The 14,607-nt window shown below is 29.9% G+C and overlaps 1 long non-coding RNA gene and 1 pseudogene across 1 annotated transcript; both read left to right on the top strand.

Annotated features, from left to right (window-relative positions):
• The first annotated feature begins 303 nt into the window (after nt 1–303).
• On the top strand, nt 304–7,551 carry LOC133203332 (uncharacterized). The gene is made up of 3 exons (XR_009723396.1): nt 304–549; nt 4,426–4,529; nt 4,629–7,551. It is a non-coding gene; the product is annotated as an uncharacterized LOC133203332 (long non-coding RNA).
• Nucleotides 7,552–11,705: 4,154 nt separating this feature from the next.
• On the top strand, nt 11,706–13,645 carry LOC133203367 (uncharacterized; annotated as a pseudogene).
• Nucleotides 13,646–14,607: the final 962 nt, after the last annotated feature.

Raw genomic sequence — 14,607 nt, 5'->3', positions numbered from 1 at the left:
TTCATACAGCCTAGGGCTATTTAACAACACACATTGATACATTTATACATGTATATTAACAACCAAGATATTTTCTTGAAGATATTAAGGATGGATTCTTGTCAGCATTTTACGTCGTCAATGGGTCTCCATAAATTATGCAAGTCGTAAAATGCAAAATTCATATTTAATTATACTGAAGGAAAAACTATTAGTTAATTTGTCAGTTTAAGTAATGTTGAATCTATTTCTTTTGAAATTAATAAATTTTTCGTAATATTTTCTTTGATTTGCGACAATCGCCATAATATTCGCAGTTCGGTAGCGACATGTCCAGATCATTTTCCGTAGAAAACCCCGAGAGGGTTGTTTTGTAAAATCTACAAACTGTGAACATTATCGAAGCATTGCAGAAGCCCAGGGACAGTTATGACAAATTAAATCATAGTTATTCATGCCCGGGAAATTCCGATCAGCCAAAAGGGAAGCTTGAACTTGAAGGTCACAAACATGTGCAAGATTGCAGATCCACATTGCCTCGTCTGATGTCATGTCGTGTGCAGTGAGCATGTAAGTTAGTTATATATGTCTGAAGATTTTTATAATTTTGAAATTGAACTCAATTACATGCTGGTTTGTATTGATTTATGGGAATTCGCACAGAAATTATAGTCCTGTTATCAATATTTCGTCTGCTTATTCCCGTGACTTGTCAACATTTGAAGAGGATATATTTTGTGTGTTCGTCAGGTTTATGAATAATAATTCACAAAAATAGCCTTTTTTGTATATGATTACAACAAATTTTATATTTTTAACTAGCCTACTTTGTTCAAGACACAACCCAGCAGGCACGCAACGTTGTATCAACGTTGAAAGTAGGTGGAATATAGGTTGCAACGTTGAACAACTATAGTTCAACGTTGTTTCAACGTTGAGGTTTCAACGTTGAATCATCAACCTTTTTACAACGTTGAAACAACGTTGAAGATGCAACATATTTTCAACGTTGAATGTTCGTCGATATTTCAACGTTGAAACAACGTTGAAGATTCAACATATTTTCAACGTTGAATCCTTAACCCTTTCACAACGTTGAAACAACGTTGAAGATGCAACATATTTTCAACGTTGAATGTTCGTCGATATTTCAACGTTGATACAACGTTGAAGATTTAACATATTTTCAACGTTAAATATTTCCTGTTATTTTATGGTTGAAGCGATGTTAAAAATGCAGCCTATTTTCAACTTGGAATGTTCGTTAATATCTTTACGTTGAAACAACATCGAGGATGCAGTATATTTTCAACGTTGAAAAAGTGAGGAAAATTTAATGTTGAAACAACGGGTAATGAGCGCCTTATTTTTCAAGGTCAAAATAGTAAGGGTTATTGAACGCTAAATCAGTGTAATTTTTTGCTATATATGCAATGTTAGAAAATATCATGATTATTCACAATAAATGAAATGTATTATGAATTAATTTATTTAGATTTCATTCAAAAGAATTGTGCTTACAGTACTGTAATAAAATGTTTGATATGAGTTAATATGAAGTATGACATCTATATTCAACTCTCCACTGTAATTGCATGTTTCAAAAAAGTTAATTTGTAAATTAATTCTGAATGCAGTGTTTATGCATAAATGAAAAAGAGAAGCATTTTGTGCTTAAGATAAGCTTTTTATAAATAATGACATCTTTATCCAATACTTCACTGTAATTCTATGTTACTATAGAATTAATAAAAATAATAATTTATTCCAAATTAATGTAATCTAATTAAAATTAGACTTCTTAGATCCGCGCCGTATACTCTGCGCAGAATGTATACGGAGCGGAACTAAGAAGTCTGATTTTAATTAGATTGTGCTTTTGTTGCATTTATATGAAAGGAAAAAAAAGTAAACTGTATTAGATATATTACTTTAATCTTTCTTATCACAAAATATAAAAACATTAAAATAAACACGTTAAAAAAAGGTTTAACAGTTTTCACACTAACGTACGATTAACCCCGGTCAGTTTACATTACTTAGATCCACTCCCCAAATTTATCTTCAAGGCATCAGATAAGGAGTGGTTCTAGCTTAGCTGGTCAGTTTCAGTGTCATGATAAACTTGTTATGCAATTTTCTTGCTGGGCAGCGATACAGAGAAGTTGTTTGCAGCTTATCTAGGTCAAAATTTGAATTCAACTGATGGACAAGAAGTGCGCGTCTTCTTGCTGTTCACATACTATGTATTTTACATGGCATGCACAAGGATTAAGGCTGGATTATCAACTTCTGCTCAGTAAGTATAATTTCCTTTTCATGGATTTAGAAGAAATTTTAGATTTTCTAGTACGCATACATCATTTTATTCTTGTTTTATTAGCATATTTGTAATCTGCATGCAAAACTTTAATACTTCGCAATTACTAATGGCTTTATCCTTACAACTTATTTTGAATGGAGACAGTAACCTTACTTACAACCAAAATATTGCAGTATTTAAACTTGTTCATGAATTAATTACATCTACAAAGAGATTTGCATGATATTGTTTCTCTTCTCTTTTTTTTTAAATTGTCAAACCACAGAACCAGCATCTATTAATGTGTTCTTATTAACTTTCACATTTATACCTGTATTATTTTTGTTAGTCATATATGTTAAACTGCAAACATACTGTATCATCAGCTCACTTATAATTAATTTTCTACCATTTATTTTGTCTTATTTTTATAAATTTCTTTTGAATATACACATGTATATATTTATTTTTTCAATGATATGTAACTAATATTTACTTGTAAATGTATGACATTGACCTTGTATTATGGAGAGGACTTATACAGGCAGTGCCTGTTGTCCAACCTTATATTGTCTAAATTAATTTGCGTGAAATGCACATCCTTAGTTCGTGTTTTTTTGTGTTTGGTTGATATATATTTGCACATGAAATTAAAATATAGTATACAATTTAATTGCAGTTGGCCGTAATTAAGGTTCCATCAACCACTGCCAGCTTTGAGACGTAATTGATGCCCTGATTGGATGAGATCCATCGCCCGTGAAAATTACAAAGGAATGCAATATTGTGTGTGTACATCTCCATGTTTTTAACATTTTTCTTCAGTAATAATTATTTATAATCATACTGTTACAGTTATGAATTCTAACATGAGGACAGATATAATTCTTTTCATTAATTCCAAGTATAAGAACATGTACTTTTGTCTGTTGTTGTTTTTTTTATTATTATTCATGTATATTTTTATCATTTGAAATAACAAGTTATCAAATAAATGACTTTCATATCATTATTTCATTTGGTAATTGGTTTTGCATTAGAGGATGGAGCTTTCTGATCATTTCTTTCCGACTGACGAGTCATTGTGTGGGACTTACCGGGACATGTAACTATCAATGGATCCGCACTTTGTGGAACTTAGTTTTAGACAGATGCGTGATAAGATGAACCTGGAAATGATTACTGTGACCCCCTTTTCACTATGAAGATAAATTTTGTTAAACAGTGATTTATGAGATTTGGTGATTGGATCCTCGATTTATCTTTGTTTTTAAAATACAGTTTAAAATAATCTTACTCAGAATCTTAATACTGAATTACAACTTACGTATTTGGCAACTTGAATAAAACTTTTATTAGAATGTGAAATGTATTTGTTTATAAAGCAAAACTCAGTATGACTTCAACGTGATTTCAACCAAATATCAACATTTGTACAACCAAAAAAATTTCAACCAAACGTCAACCTAATTTCAACCAATGTTCAACCGTTTTTCAATGTTGATATTTGACGTTGAAACAACGTTGAAATTTCAACGTTGCCTCAACTTTCATTTGCAACCAAAATTCAACTATAAATAAACCAAAGTTCAACCCATTTTCAACGTCTATTCAACGTTGAAAATTGACGTTGAAACAACGTTGATGTCTCAACGTTGCCTCAACTTTCATATGCAACCAAAATTCAACGTTGAAGTGCAACGTTGATTCAACGTTGAATCAACGTTGAAATGCCTGCTTGGAACAATCATCAAGTTATTAGAAAAGTAAGGTGTCCCGCTTGGGTGCAAATCAAACGGAAAAATAACTTGATATTGTATGTGGAAATATCAATTGGCCTAATATTGAAACACACAATTGTCTAATAAATAGAGCAAAATGAAACATTATTGTTAAAAAACTATTTATATTATTGTTGTTGTTGTTTTTTTTTTTTTTACTTTTCTGTACTTTTAGGATAAAAAATGTCTATTTATTTATATCCAATACACTATAATATAAGACATTATGCATGTGGTAGAATCTATTAAAATATCTTCATTTATTTAAATCAATAAATGAAATACAGATGAGATAAGTTTTTTAATCTTATAATCAATTTCCATTAATTTAAAAAAAATAGTCTAAGGGATGTTCATGTTTAGTTCTTAGGAGAAAAACAACCCTACTTTACCCTAGACTAGAAAAAAGACTGGAGGTCAGAATGCAGGATGATTGAGCAAGGAGTGCTGGCAGATGGACTATTGAGGTAGATGTATAAGAATTATGGACACAACTTTATCTAACTATCATGTAATGCAGCATCTGTGCTGCTATGTAAAATATATTACTTTTTTTTTAATTATAGGTCAACAAAAAATTTGGACTTTCACCAGGCGGACACATGTTCAGCAAGAAATTCTCACATCAAATGAATTATGGCTGTCTGTGGAAAAGAGATTTTCTCAGAATATATCATGTCAGAAGCAGGAATTACATATTTATCTGATCAAAGAAATGTTTTTGTAGAAATATGGAAGTCAATGCATGTTATCAAAGTCACTGCTGCTTGTTGCATGATTCCATTCTTGATTTTTTTCAGAAACTTTCAGTCAAAAATAGCTTTATTTATAATTATATAATGTTTAATTATTTGATTCCCAAGTACCCGATACAGTGCACGCTTTGTAGAATGTGATTACTTTACAAAATCTTTGATTCAGATTTGAAATCTTACTCCCAGAGTGAATTTTTCAAGCATTATCTTTCATTAGATTACAATGTGAAGATTTACATGTACTGGCATTACAACAACTTGTAAATGATATATACCTAGCTCTATGTATTCAGTTGCTTTACATTTTCAAATACAGTTAAAATCTTAAAATACAGTTCTGGAATATATAAAAATGTGCCTGCTTTAGATCATTTAAAATTTAGATTTTTACAAATGAACTACATATACATGTACTTGCAGTAGAAACCCTCAAGAGGTAATTTTTAATTCAATTTCAATACAAGTTATTGACACTGATCAATAAATGTTTGTGCTACAAATTCTCAAAAAGAAATTTCATCCTTGAATAAGTATTTTGCATCTAAATGTGAAATTAAGTTTGATAGTTGCATGCATATTATTGTTACAAAGTTCAAGGATGACATTTTCAGGCAAAGATGTCAAAGGGTATTTGATTGTCATAGATGGCTTTTTTGTTATCTTAAAACTCCAGCAAATTTTACACAATATATGATCACATTGAGGAGTTGTATTTATTGGTGCTGAACAAACTATTTTAGGAATGCTTCGCAGATTATAAAGCGTAAACTGACCCAAACCAGGTTATACTCGAATAATTTGGCCAAGAATTAGAGTCATTCCTTATAATTTAATTTTAAAATCATTAAATAACTATGGGTGTAAAATTTCGTTGGTTTTTATTAATTCAAATTTGCCGCTCAATAATACAACCGTAGTAACGGAAGTGATGGGAAGCGAGGGGAGGTAAAAACTAATACATAGGCCTAGCAGCTTGTTTACATGTGTTAAGATCGAATTATTGTTTGAAGTTAAAGGTATATTTATTAAATCTGGAATTTTCCATGAATCCCGAGGACTGGAAATGAGAGGATTGTATGCATACAGATGATTCAGCTGGTTGTCAGGGGGGTGTGTCCCCATACCAAACCAGGTTATACAGAAATAATTTGTGTTCCTTTTTGGATATTAACCAATCAGAGGATAGAATACAAACAAAATTAAATTATATACTTATAAATGTGTGTAGGTATTTATTGTCCCTCGCTTTCGCAAAAGAGAGGGGACATTAAATCTCATTCGTCTGTTGGTCTGTCTGTCACAAAAACTTTAACCTTGGCCATAACTTTTGAGTGAGGAGAGATTGGGCTTTTGCATTTCACATGTACATTACCTGTAACAAGACCTTTCCAAATATACTGTGAATTTTGACCCCGTGGGCTTGGCCTTGAAGTTTGACCTACTTTTCAAAAAAATTAACATTACCTTAAATTGGTCATAACTTTTGAATGAGAAAAGATAGGACTTTCATATTATGCCTGTTCATTACCTGTGACAAGACCTTTCGAAATTATACTATGACTTTTGACCCCGTGACCTTGACCTTGAAGTTTGACAAACTTTTCAAAAAATGAACATTTCTTTAAATTGGTCATTAAATTTTATGAGAAAAGATAGGGCTTTCATATTAAATATGAACATTACCTGTAAGAATACCTTTCCAAATATACTATGATTTTTGACCCCATGACCATTACCTTGAAGTTTAACATTTCTTACCTACTTTTCAAAATTTTTATCTTTGCTTATAACTTTTGATTTAGAATAGTTAGGGCTTTCATATTTGACATGTGCATTAGTAGTGACAAAGTGTTTCCGAGCATGCTATAATTTTTTACCCCTTTACCTTGACCTTCATGTTTGACCTAAATTTAAAAATTTTTATATTTGGTGATTACTTTTGAATGACATATGATAAGGTGTTCATATTTGACAAGTGCATTACCTGTGTCAAAATGTTTCTGAATATGCTATGATATTTGACCCTGTGACCTTGACCTTCCAGTTTGGCCTAATTTTCAAACATTTCATCAGTTTGCTAACTTTTGAAGGAGCAAAGATAGGGCATTCATATTTGATAAGTGCATTACCTGTGACAAGTATTTCCAAATGTACTATGATTTTTAATCCCATGACCTTGACCTTGAAGTTTGACCTAATTTTTAAAAAGTTTATCATTGTTAATAACGCTTGATTGAGAGAAGATATGGTATTTACATTTGACATGTGCATTACCTGTTTCAAGACCTTTCTGATTGTATACTCTGGTTTCTGATATTTTTTTTTACATGTGCATCACTTGTGAGAAGATCTTTTGGATTTTATTATGATATTTGACCTCATGACCTTGATCTTGAAGTTTGATGTAGTTTTGAGAAGCTATAGTCTTTGCCATAACTGTTATTAATTCAATAATTTATGTCTTTTTGTTTGATGCACAGATAAGACAGGACAAACAAACAAGACAGTTACAATATGCCATAAATTATGGCATCCCATCCACTAAGACATCGAAAGCGAGGGACCACAATTCTTTGAATTTGCTTGTTGTTTTCAAAACTTAGTTTACAAATGTAAAATATCTAATAATAACATAATACCAGGGACCTATATGTATATAACTACATATACATGTATAGGCATATATATTAGTCCCTCTGATATTCATTTATTAAGCATTGAATGGCATGTTCACTATACATGTATATTGATTTCATGTTTATGTCATAAATAATGTATTGAAAACTTTTCTAAAAAAAATTATGTATGATTTTTCTCATAACTTTTTGGAAGGTTTTTATTTATTCCTGGTTATATTGAAGGTTAAGTTGCTTTGAATTAGTCCTGTGCATGTGAAGAATGTATATGATAATTTTTCTGTAATTGCCACTAGAAAATTGATGTATTTTATAAAATTGTCAAACATAACATTCATAAGAATAAAATAACAGAGGAAATTCGAAATGAATATTTTGAATATCATTAGTGTAAAATACCATAAAAATAGAATGTATAACTGGTAGAAATGAATGTATTTATGTCACAATTACACCAAATTGATATATTTTTTTGGATTAAAAATCTTTCTTATAGACATTAAAAACACTCTGTAAATTGAAGATTTCAGAAAGTATAGAGCAAATTCGGGCTAATTTTTTTTCGATAATTTGCCTGATTACTCTATCTTTTTTACCTTGTAAATTAATCTTGAACCTTTGAATATTCATCAGACAAAAACCTAAATATTTGACATTATATGGTCATTTGTAAAAATTGAGATGAAATTTCATGTGAATTCATGAAAACTGAGAATTTTGAAAAAATTTCGAGGAAATTCGGATTAAATGTATTCATTGAATATAAAGGATTTCATGTTATTTTTTCACCAGCTCATTTCATATGAATTAGTCATCAAAAATAAGTAACAACTTTAATTTTATGGTGAAAGATATTTTTTCAGTAAGCAAAATTTATTCATATGCATAAATTTCAAAACTTCCCTGTGTAAAAGTACTATTTTTAGGACTGACTTTCAAATGGCCTTGACTGAAAATCAAGGCCGATGACACCAAAGTTTTTGGATGTTAAAATAGTGTAAGCAGTCTGAATATTGAGTATTCAGAAAATCAAGATTCTGCCATTATAAGAAATATGAGAAGAATCCATCCTTAAGTTGCATTTAAAGATAAATACCACAAAAAAATTTTCTTATCTCCCATGCAGAACAGTGACATATTGTTAATTTTTCATAGTTTTAAAATAAAAATCTAATTATGAAATTTAATTGTGTAAAAATGCTAGACTCTTAAAAATGTTTCCACAAATTTCACATTAACAAAATATATATTTCTTTTCAAAAATTGTATTGAACTGCAAAGTTACATTTTCTCATTTTTCACCAAATTATGAGACTTGGCTTAATAAAAAGTTGTTCAACTAAACAGATATCTCTTCTTTAGTGAGATATGTACTCTTTTTTACGCAGTTATTAATTATGTACATTTATTTTTATTTTGTTTTTGTTATTGCTTTTGTAAAAAAAAATTATACTAAATAGCAGAACACTAGAGTACTAAGAGGTACATTACAGATTGCCAACTGAGTTAATATTATGTGTAAATGTTATTAAATTGGGATTAGATTACACAGAGACAGATAAAATGTATAAGTGTTTCAGAATGAGTTTAATATCAAAAGTTATACGAATGTGGTTTACACATTAATAAAAAAAAAGTCATCATTTTTTAATATTCACTGAAAAATCAATAAATTGCAGTCGTAGTTTCATGTTCATGCAGTTATAACAGATTGAGCAGGTAAAAATCTAATTTCATTTTTCGTTTGCTTTTACCAGATTTCATAAAGTGCTAGCTTTTTAAAACATTATTATTTTATCATTTGATCATGATAATTAAATTTTACAGTGTTTTAAAGACTCTGAGAAAATGTACCCAAGACTTTGTGGCCAGGAGATAATTAGATGTGACCTCTGTGAAGACAAGATTGAACAAATGTACATAAGCAATTTCGCCACATATGATCCACATATGCATTGTCTTTCATATGAGGGTCATATGTGGATCATATGAGAATCACATGTATATTCAATCATATGAGTATCATATGTGGCGAATCATATGTGGATCATATGAAAACGCATATGTAAATCATATGAAGCAATATACATATGATACACATATGAAAGGTATTGCATATGAGAATCATATGCATATTTTGAGGATGATCATATGAGAATCATATGAAACAGACCTGTGTGTGTTTATTTATTTGTCCTTGTTATAAACATGTAAAATTCATTTTTATTTTAATTCAATGAGATAAAAAAAAATTAGTTTATTCAATGTTAATCAGTTAACACTTGAATAATTTCAAAATATGAATAAGTTGGTGTTATATTTTAACAAGTAGACTGCATGATTAAAAAATAATTTCAATAACATATATCAAGATGTGTAAATTTAAATGTATATTTATTCAAAAGAATCAAGATGTTCATTTCCTTAAGAAGCTTGGATTAAAAAAGGAAAAAGTACTCTGTTACTCCCCCCCCCCCTCCCCCAAAAAAATCCTTTCATAAAATTCAAAATTTGTTTTCTTGAAAAACAAAATTCATCAAGAATAAATTAATTTGAATTTATCCAAAAACCGTTTTGGTTGGCTTTATTTTATGAGTAAAATTAAAATCATTCCACATTTTATTTACGGACCGGTTTCGGTTTTTATCAGATGAAAGTGTACGTCATGTTTGACGTCACTACTGCAGCTGAAGAGTTGGGTGTGGAAAAAGTAAGTGTTTAAACGACTTATTAAAGGCTAGTTCATTGTGTTCAGATCATTTCATTACGGTTACAGATCCGTATAAACTTTCTAGTACTCTCATCACTTGTATGTAATTATTAAATTAATGCAGTTCTTAAAAAGCCGATAAACCTAGTGATCAATAAGTAATTTTGGATTTGTTAACGATGAATGTTAAGGCCATTTAGCATCACTTATTTCTCAGATTTGTTTCCCTTTTGTTAATACGCTTGAATATTTATATTCGATATGAAAGTGAAAGTAGAAACCTTGTATAGCAGTTAACGTAAAATGTTTGTTGAGATCGTTATTCATTTGGTTCTTTCATCAAATTAATTAGAAACATGTTTTAAATAATGTATTTAGGAACTGGAGTTCAGTGTCACAGTGCTGTTTATGTATTCTTTTATTTTTTTTTTTGTTCAAAGAACACCAAAGCTGATTAGACTGACGATTGAACACAAAGCTGATTTGACTGACGATTGAACACAAAGCTGATTTGAATGACGATTTAAACCCAAAGCTGGTTTGGCAGACGATGCATGATAACAATGCAGGTAAAAATGAATAAATAAATACAATAATCATCACAGTATATATAAGTAATGACTTAAACATATGTCAAAAACTAAATTAATCCAACTCTTTTTCTATAGAACAAATCCAGCACACTTATAAAATATATGTATATCATGTATAAGTATATGAAAACATATGAAAATATTTAAGGCATATATTATAGAACTTGCTGGCTATAAAAACTATGAAGAACTATAAAACTATACATTATCTTCTGGGAGATAATGACTTTTAGCTTAATCAGACATTCAAGGTACTATTACATTATTGAAAGTACATTATCTAATTTCATTTGATTATTTACATGTATATAAATTGACATTTATAGATTTTTTTTCAACACTAGAGAATTTAACCTACAGACTTGTACTCACTCTCTTTTGTAGTTTCTTTTAACTTTTAGTTGGATTAGATATATGTCTAGAAAATATTTATACTGTGTGAATATTTGTTTTATAATTTATATAGGTTCAATATACAGTCAGCCTCAGTCTCATTAATAAAATGGAAGAACAGACACCAATATCCTAGGCTTGCTTCAGAATAGGTAAGTACACCCTGTATAATAAACTTTGTTATATTTTTCCCAACAATGTTTTGGGATATACTGGAATCAGAATGTCTGTTTCTCTGCCTGTTTGTTTCTCTGTAGATTTTTTGGTCCAAAAATTCTACATTTGTATCCGAATCTATTTAATTTTTTGCAATCTGAATTAATATATACTATTTGAACATTCCAAATTCAATTGTCAAAATTTTTGAAAAAAAGTTATTGCTTTTAAAATTTTATGATTTTATTATGAAGCATGTCTTCCAAAAGTGAAATAAATGTCTTGGAAATAATATAGGGTGTCAACAACTGTTTTAAAACATTAATGATAGTTTTATCATGTAAATGTATACATTTTCATGTACTTTGGTTAATGATTTGGGGGTCTGCATCAAGCAGAAATGGAGTATATATATTATATCAATTATTTTTTATATAAATTAAAAATTTGCAGAGAGAATGTCAATTGGCTTAAAGAAAGATTTAGCACCAACCCCTGGATTTCTTTTAAGGATACAGAAGTACAGGTATGATGAATATGAATGCTAGCTAACTATTTTACAAAAAGTGAGCATTTAAGTAGATGCACTGAGCATTTAAGTAGATGCACTGAGCATGTATGTCATATTATATGAAACTAAAAAAGTTTATAGTCAATATGTATAATAGTGAACCATTTTTTCTTGAAGAGTCTTAGTATGTGGTTGATGTATAGAAAAATAAGTGAAAAATGCATTGCTTTATTCATTCAGGAGATGCTCAGCAATCTGGCAAAGAAGGCTGGCTGGACATGAAATGTTATGGGGGTTATGTCTAGCTTTGGATCCACTGAATTCACATATTACAGAAATTGGATCAGAACAAAGGTGTGCACACATTTTATTTTAATATATGTTACATATCATCCTAAGAAGTATCAAAGTCTATTGCTAAATTGAATCACCTCATCAAAACAAAAGTTTGCACTGCATTCCATTTAAGCTATACATTGTGAATTGAATTGTTTAGAAAAAAATGTTTTAGCTGATGAGTAACAAAGAAGTTGATGTAGAGGATCCCTCCATTAAGTCTCTACATAACTATCGATGAAAATGTTTCCTTCCTCCTACAATTATGCTAACAAATCCAGAGAGGGAATACTTCAAACTGATGCTAGTATGATGCTAGTATGAAAACAGTAAGAGTCAGCATTTTAAATTGTAAAAATATTGATGTTAAACTTAAATGTTAAAATTTTGAGATATATATTTGTCTATTGGAAGGACATCTTTGCTAGTAAATATCATCAATGATAGAAAATTAGTTCATGTTTGGTGGATGTCACAAACAATTTTTCCAATCATATTCATCTTTAAAATCACTTGAGCCTTCAGCTCAGATGAACTAAAAACAAGTACTTTCATTTTAAATGAAAGTACTTGTTTTTAGCTCATCTGAGCAAAGGCTCACATGAAGTTTTCTGATCAAAATTGTCCATTGTCCATCATCATCGTTGTTGGCATAAACTTTTCACATTTATGTCTTCTTCTCCAGAACCACTGGACTAATTTCAACTGAACTTGGCAAAGAGTACCAATAGTAAGGTACCAGTAGGGGTTCAAAGTTCAACCTATAGATTATATAGGGTAAAGTCTTTAAAAATCTGCTTTTCAAGAACAGTACCACACTACAATTGTGATATTATTTTGCAAACATCCCTATGCAATGTTGTTTCAAGTTTGTTGAAACAATGACCACTAAACCACCAGTGGGGCCCCTGAAGGGTTGCAAAGCTTTACATAGTAATTTATACTTGTGTATAGGAAAAAATTAAGTCTTTTTAACAAATTCTACATTGCTACAATAGTGGGGCCTAAGGAGGGAATCTTGAGTAAATTTGATCAGTATGGAACAAATATCAAAAAAATACTTTTGCAATTTATTCCAGCACTTTTTTTGTATTGACACACATTTCACAAAAGCCACTTGTGTCAGTTAAGTGAGTTTGCCATTGTTGCTCAGGTGAACAATGTGGTCCATGGACCTCTTGTTACTATTATTAATGCTAATTATTTTAAAAATAATTTTTAGAGATTATTCTGTGCCACAAACAAATTGTTCAGAAAGAGGACATTGGTGGATTTGCATTTAGGGTACAGTTCAAAGAATTTTCAATATGATGATGGAAGATCAGAGGTAGGACAAATGGGAAAAGTTGACAGAGAAAGAAGAGAAAAGAATTAGGAAATATCTGGAATAAATATGAATGAGGAGGATGTACTTAATCTTGTCAGACTTTGACATGCAAGGCTTTCTATATTTATATGTATACTGGAATATCATTTTGATTGTAAAATCTCATTGTAATGTATTCACATTTTTTATTTCATGCTTCATGCATAAATACATAAACATTTTTATGAAAAACTATATATATGTATATATGTATTTTTGTTTGTTAGATCGAGACACCATCCTTTGTGATTTCATACTCATTTATGTGTTAAATATGCTGTAGGTACATGTAATCTGAATTATTTATGATTTGTCATAAATTTACAATAGAGATTACGTATATTGACAAATGTTATTGCAGATCTTTCAATTTTGCTAAGGACACTTTCATGTCATATGGTATTTTTATACAAGTTCATGATTTAATTATGTTATTCATTGGTACATGTATACATGTTCATCTCCTTGATCATTTTGCTGAAATCCTTTCAAATAATTTGTACTCGTTTTAGAATATGTAAAATACATGTATCAACAAATGCTACTGACTTGTTTGTATACTTTCTTGTTTAAAGTGTGCACTGTGTGATATTAGTTATTTCTGTTGATGAAGATACTTATGGAAAATTATGCAAGCATTATCAAATACTTACAGGTATTTAACAGATCATTGGAATGTACTGAAATTTCATCTAAAGCAGAAATACCTGATTTTCAATGTGTACAAATGTGTATTTCCTTTTGATAAATATGAAAAAAAAACAACACATAAATGTTTCATATGATATACATATGGTGCCCATTTCATATGATTCTCATATGTAAATGACTTGAAACACACTAAAACTTTTCATGTGCAAATCATATGAAGTTCTTTTCATATGATTCACATATGTGAATCATATGTGACTCATATGATTTGCTTCATATGATTCACATATGAAACCAATCATATAATTCACATATGATACACATATGTGGATCATATGTGGCAAAGTTGCCTGTGTACTGAATCTTATGTCCCATGAATCTGTGTAAGGACTGTGTGGTGGAGCACATCTCTGTGTAAGGACTGTGTGGTGGAGCACA

This window comes from Saccostrea echinata, unplaced genomic scaffold (genome assembly GCF_033153115.1).
Source record: "Saccostrea echinata isolate AGI-Se365-2 ecotype Australia unplaced genomic scaffold, CSIRO_AGI_Sech_v1 ptg000050l, whole genome shotgun sequence".
Taxonomy (NCBI): Eukaryota; Metazoa; Mollusca; class Bivalvia; order Ostreida; family Ostreidae; genus Saccostrea; species Saccostrea echinata.
Note: the sequence above shows the minus strand (reverse complement) of the source record. Positions and strands in the feature narration are given on the sequence as shown.